The 6,598-nt window shown below is 39.1% G+C and overlaps 1 pseudogene; it reads right to left on the bottom strand.

The window, feature by feature from the left end:
* Window positions 1-460: 460 nt before the first annotated feature.
* LOC124080434 (thyroid receptor-interacting protein 11-like) overlaps window positions 461-6,598 on the bottom strand; it is a 64,754-nt pseudogene continuing 58,616 nt past the window's right edge.

Genomic DNA, 6,598 nt, shown 5'->3' with positions numbered 1-6,598 from the left:
GTTTTATAAATTAAAGAATTCTCAACTTTGCTACATTATATTTTGTTTGCATATAATCCAATTTCTGAGTATATATCTTTTTTGTATGTGTTGGACTTTTTCTTTTCTATCATTTTTATCTTAATATAATTAAATTTAACAATATAATCATAAAGACACTGGAGCTATAGTTATTATACTTGAATACCTTATAGCACAGGAACAAAATTTTATATAAAAAAGCTACAGCAAACCAACACAAATAAAATTTTAAAAAGTGCTACAGCAAAACACACACACACACACACACACACAAAAGGCGGGGGCAGTCAAAACACCTGGTAGCTCTATATATCAACTTTTTTTCTTTTTCTTTTTCTCTGCAAATACATGACTTCTTTTTGAAAACGCCTCTCTGTAAAATGTTCAAATTTTTTATGGCTTCTTTAAACTGGTAAATCATCTCTGGCTTGAGAATCACCTATTGCTTTAAAAGGTCCTTTTGTAAAACCCTGGTGCTGTTGTCAGGGAACACTGGCAATGTTGTAAAGGTGGGCATGAAGTCTTCTATGAGATTCAAATGGAGATTCCCAGGTGCTGCAGTCTGGCTGGGCACACAATCATGAGCCACCACACAGCTTGTAGATTCAAACAGCAACTCTTTATTCTCAAACTCACACCAGCCGTCTACAATCACGTTCTGGGGAAATCCGTGTTCTCTGCCTAAATCCACGTTCTCTGCCCAAATCCACCTCCACTGGGCTTCTATCTCCCAAAAAATACTGTCTGAATCCCGTGAGAACTCAAGGGGAACTCAGGCAGCAGGATACGCCCTATTCCTAGCAGGAATAATCTTAAACCTGGAACGCCCTAAACCTGATTATCCTAAACCGGGAACACCCTAATCCGCCCTGGTCCTTGAGCAAGGTCAACTACATTCAATGTCACTGCAACATGGGGTACGCTGGCAAGGAAATTGTCATACCTACTTGGCTAATGGCTCCCAGCAGCCAGGTCCACCAGGTCCAAGTCAAGCTAGCCTAAGCAGTGGCTCAGCCACCAAATGCGGTGCCAAGAACAGATTCACAGCCACTCTTTTGCCAGTTCTGAATTCTGCCGCATCTTTCAAACTTCTTGGTACATTCTCACTTTCCTTTATCCTTCCTCTGGAGTCTAGACGTTTCATGGCACGAGCAGAAAGTTTTGGTGGTGGAACACATGAAGGAGATTCTCTTTCCAGAAACTTAACAAAAAGTTCTGAAAAAAGAACTATTAAGCAGAGATTGCTCATTTGGTCTGAAAGATGTGCTGGGGACATTTTTTTGATCTTCCTCCAAGCCAACTGTCATCCACATAGTAATGCCACCATTATCTCCATTCAACAACTGCTCCATTTTCTCCTTTTGAATGTCCAGGATGCTTCCTAATAAATGTAATTCTTCATGACACTTACTTTTTGCTGTATGGAAATGCCCAATGAATAGGTTTCTCATTAGGGCTTTGTCCACTTTTCTTTCTGTGCCCTTTTCAAGTTCATCAATTTCTTATCATTCAACATTTCTTGTTGGACCTCATTGTGCTTTTTAAGTCCTTCAATCTGTTCTTCCTTTAGATGTAACTATTTTTTAAGTCTGGTTGCTGAATCCAACACATCGTTGGCTTCATCCAAATGTTCCTGTAATAATAATACCTCTCTAGATTTTCTGCCTTTTCATTCCATTTGATTATGTATTGTCTTTCCTTTTCTAATTCAGCCCAATACATAGCTTTTTCTTCTTTGTTGGAAACTCTCTAGAACCATTTGCAGGTTAGTTAATGACATGGCATACTGCTTTACTTGTTCCTGGTAGAGAAAAAGCTGCAGTGCATTCTCATCCCTCTCTTGGGAGAGTAAACACACCTATTTCTGCAGGGACTCTATCTGCACAGTGCCTTGATGCCATGCATTAGAAGAGGAAACTAGCTTTTCCTCCAATACTGTGACTTTCTTTCTCAGGTTCATCTCTCTCTTCTCCACAGCCCAAGTTTCCCGGGTGTAAGAATCTTCTGATTCTAAAAGATGGCTCCCCAGTCTTTGTACCTCCTGATTTAAGTGTAATTCTTTGTCATGTACATGTTGCACCTCTTTCTGGAGGGTACTCTTTTCCATCTGTTTGTTCTTTAGGGACAAGGTGAGTTGGTCTGTCTCCTGCTGATAAAGAATGGTCTTCTTCTGCATGGATTCAAGTGCATTTAAAAGCCAATTTAATTTCCCAGCCTTGCCTGTTCTTTTTCTTGTAACAGCTGCTCAAAGGAAAGAGCTTTCCCCTTCATCGAATGGTACTACAACTCTTGTTCTTGCAGCATCACAGAGAAGTTCATGTTCATCTCTTGTAATGCTTGATTCTCCACTACCTTTTCTTTGGATATTTCTATTATATTTTTCAGTTTACCCTTTTAGTTGAGAAATGTCTATTTCTAAAATTAATATTCTCTCCTTGAGGTTAGTTATTGCTTGCCTCAACAATTCATTTTTATCCACTTTGTTAGTGAACTTTGCATTTAAGAAAGTAACTGATCACTTTTGGCTTGGATTAAGAGGTATTTTTCTTTTTTTCTTTCAGTAAATTTTGTAAAGATCTTGTTTTTCCGTGAGCTGTTCAATTTCAGAATCTGTTTGTTCATGTTCTTTCTTTTCTCTCTTAGAGGTAGCAGCAGTTGCATCAGACAACCTGTGATTATTTTCCTTGAGTATCCTAATGGTGGTATCTTTTTCCTGCAGTGATTGTCTCAGCTCTTCGACCTTTGCTGACTGGGAGGTAAGTGATTATGCAGACAAGAGCTGGTGTGTAATCATATCAAGTTTTCCTGAATAAATTTTAGCCTGAAGAGCTTATTTCTCCATGTATTTCTGCTGGATAACTTGAGTGAGTTTACCAACTTCATCTTTGGACACCTGATCAATCTGTTTGGTTAAAGATATATTCTTTTCATTTAGAAGTTGAAACTCAAGTTATGGTTCTTGGATTCCTTTCACTTATTTTTCAGTTTCATAGTTATACAGGTTGTGTTCTTCACTTCCATTTTCTATAGGAAGGCTTTTAACTTTTGTTTCTTGAAAACTATCAGAATTGTCTGCTGGAGTATTGTGTATGTCTTCCTGAAATTGGGCTTTTATTTATTCAATGATTTTCTGCAAATTCTTAATTTCCTCATCTTTCTTCTCCATCACAGAAGGCTGCAATTGACTACATTCCAGTTTCAAGTTTTCACACTGTTCAATTATTTGTCACATTTCCACACTGAGCTGCTCTCTTTCCCACTTCAAGGTGTCTGTCATTTTCTGACAAAGATAATTTTTTATTTATGTTTTTTATTTGATTCTCAAGTTCTCCCATCTTTGTTGAAGACTCTAATTTTTAAGTTTGTAGAACCTTAATAGATTTTTCCATCTCACTGATTTTAGACTCATCAGTTACTGTAACTCCTGAGTCACCTTGTTCTGATTTTCAAGTTTTTCAATCCCTTCTTCATAGTCATTTAATTCCTCTCGATACCAGCGACTTATCTCTGCCAGTTTCTGTTGATGTGAATTCTGCAAAACTGACATTTCCTCTTGATGATGATCAAGGTCTTGACTTTGGTTTTGTTCACATATTTTGTAGTTTGCAGATTTCACTTTTTTTTGTAGTTTGCAGATCAGAATTATGTGTTCCCTTTGCCTGAGCTATATCCCTCCAATGGCCAACTTGAGATTCAAGTCTTGAAACTTCAATTGATAGTCTACTGATTTCTTGCTGTGATGAAATGATGTCACTGAAGTCCATGTCATCACTGGGAAAAGCTGAAAAATGATCTCATTACCGAATGAAGATGGGACAGTGGTTGCTGGTACAGCTCCTGAATCTACTGACTGCAGCGTGGACAACTCATCTTGTAGTACAAACTGTCTTGCTTTTAGTTGCCTGATTTCTACTTCTTTCTCTTGCAGTTCATTTCAGTAATTTGCAGATTGATGTGGGATCTGTAGCTCTGATGCTGCATACCTTCCTTCCAGCTCAGTACAATAGTTTTAAAGTCTTTCATTATCATATCTGATCATCCATTTGGTACCTTCAAGGTTCTTTCTCCAATAATTAGGTAAACCTGCTTCTACATCCTCAAAATTGTCCAGAACCTCATCCTTGGTGACATTGGAGATATGGCTGGTGAGGGAAGCTAAGCTGCCCTCCACCTGACCCAAGGAATGGCCCAACCAGAGCCTAGGACTCTAAACAAGGACAACACTGCCACAATTTCAGTGAACCATCATACCCTCTCTGAAAACCACCTCAGTCTCTATCCACCTCTGCTATGAACTCCTGGAGCACCAAGGAGTCAATTATGACCCAAGCATTCAGAATTCCGTGAAGGGTGGGGCTTTGCCAACCATTGTGTTGTGCCTGGAACGGCAGAGTCCTAGCCTAGGCTTGCACCATTGACTCCCCACCAGTGGCCCAGTCACCCCAACTGAGCCTTGGCTCCTTCCCTCAACTTTCTGCCCTTGGGCTTGGGTGAGTTCTCCCTCAGCATTGGCGACTTGCCCCAGCTCATGGTCTTCTCCTGCCACCTGTGTTAGTGTTAGGGTGGCCATATCACCCCTACCTCATTCTTAATGAAAATAAACTTGAAACTTTCCCACTAAGATCATGAACAATCAATGATATCCTCTCCTAAAACCCCTATTTAACATCTTCCTGACTTCTTAGCTAATGCCTCTCATGTGCCAGGTGAGCACCCTACCACTGAGCCCCAGCCCTAACCACAAAACTGATGCTTTATTATATATATATTATATATATATATATATATATATATATATGTATATATATATATATATATATATATATATATATTATATATATATTTTAATATATATATATATTGAAATGTATTGGATACTATTAATCTAAACCACACTGAAGGCAAGAATGTGAATGCAGGTTCCCAAATCAAGTTATCACTAATTACCAGGGAAAGGCCTCATTACTACTGGGCTGAGGAGAATGATACTGAAGATCAGAGACTCCTTTTCCACATGCATGCCTTGTAAACCTAATGTACTTTTGTGATTTGTATAATGAGATGTTCTTTCTGTAATATAGACTTATTTATAAGATTATGACTTATATGACCCAGACTTATGTATGAGACTGGGACTTCTAATTTTTTCTTATAAATAAGTCCTAATCTTATTTATTTACTTACACTCAAAGCATAGCTTTTAAGCTATAAATTTAAAACAGATGTATACAGGAAACATTGCTTTCCTCCTAATTTCTGAAATATCAGGCTGTCTGCTTTACCTGCTAACTTAGTAAAGCCTGTGGAGTGCTGATGATCTCTTCTCTGTCCTGTCTTTCCAATTGCATCCTGTGGTTACAGGCAGCATGTAGTATGTACTCTGTGTCTAGTGGAATGGCACTGCCCTGGCATATAGAGCTGGTCCATCCAGAAATCTAGGGGCAGCAAATAATTTTTTTTTCCCAAAAAATACCCTTCCTTGCTGGGGCTCTGGCTTTACCTGGGTCCCCCTGGGAGTATCTGAAGCCTGGACAGGACAGCCTGGATCCTACTCAACTGCTCTAGATAGTCAGGCCATGGATTTCTTTATACTACATCTTAAATAGAGCTTCTATTGCAATAACATTCTGTGCTAGGTTTGGGATTTGAAAAGTAAGATATGATTATTAATAACAAAGGAATGAAAGGACCAAGATGGGAGACAAAGAACCTGTTAGCCAGAGCACAGTGTTCCAGCAGTAGTTCCTTTCAGTGACCTCCTTTCCAACAGCCATCAGGAGGAATTGCCCCTGTTTGTTCTCTCTGTGGAGCTGGAGAGAAGCAAGCTCTCCATGGGAGATAGTGTGTCTGGCTCTGGTGCTCAACTCTGAACTTCTGATCTCTGCTTCCCTCAGGAGCCCTCAGTCTTTCTCTGGCTTTTATTGCTACAATGGAAGAAAACAGACTGGGCAATTTATAAAGAAGAGTGGTGTTTTTTAGTTGATTTTTTTTATTAATTCTATTCAGTTATACATGACAGCAGAAAGATTTTTGATTCATTGTACACAAGTTGAGCACAATTTTGTTCTTCCATTCCTCCATCTTTCCTACCTGCATCTCTTCTTCCTTTCTCTTCCTCCCTCTTTGCCCAATCGTAGTATCTCCATTCTCACCCCCCAATCCCCTTCATGGATCAGCATCCACTTATCAGAGAGCACATTAGGCCTTTGGTTTTTTCAGAATTGGCTTACTTTGCTTAGCATGATATTCTCCAATTCCATCCATTTACTGCAATTGCCATAATTTTATTCTCTTTTAATGCTGAGTAATATTCCATTGTGTATATACACCACTGTGTCTTCAACCATTCATCTATCCAAGGGCATCTGTATTGGTTCCACAGTTCAGTTATTGTGAATTGAGCTGCTATAAACATTAATGTGGCTGTGTTTCTATAGTATGCTGATTTTAAGTCCTTTTGGTATAGACTGAGGAGTGGGATAGCTGGGTCAAATGGTTGTTCCATTCCAAGTTTTCCAAGGAATCTCCACACAGCTTGCCAGATTGGCTGCACCAATTTGGAGTCCCACCGGCAATG

This window comes from Marmota monax, unplaced genomic scaffold (genome assembly GCF_021218885.2).
Source record: "Marmota monax isolate L192 unplaced genomic scaffold, Marmota_monax_Labrador192_F-V1.1 WCK01_AAM20220418_F8-fsc00387, whole genome shotgun sequence".
In the NCBI taxonomy this organism is placed as follows: Eukaryota; Metazoa; Chordata; class Mammalia; order Rodentia; family Sciuridae; genus Marmota; species Marmota monax.
The sequence above is the reverse complement of the archived record's forward strand: the minus strand, read 5'-3'. Positions and strand labels throughout refer to the sequence as shown.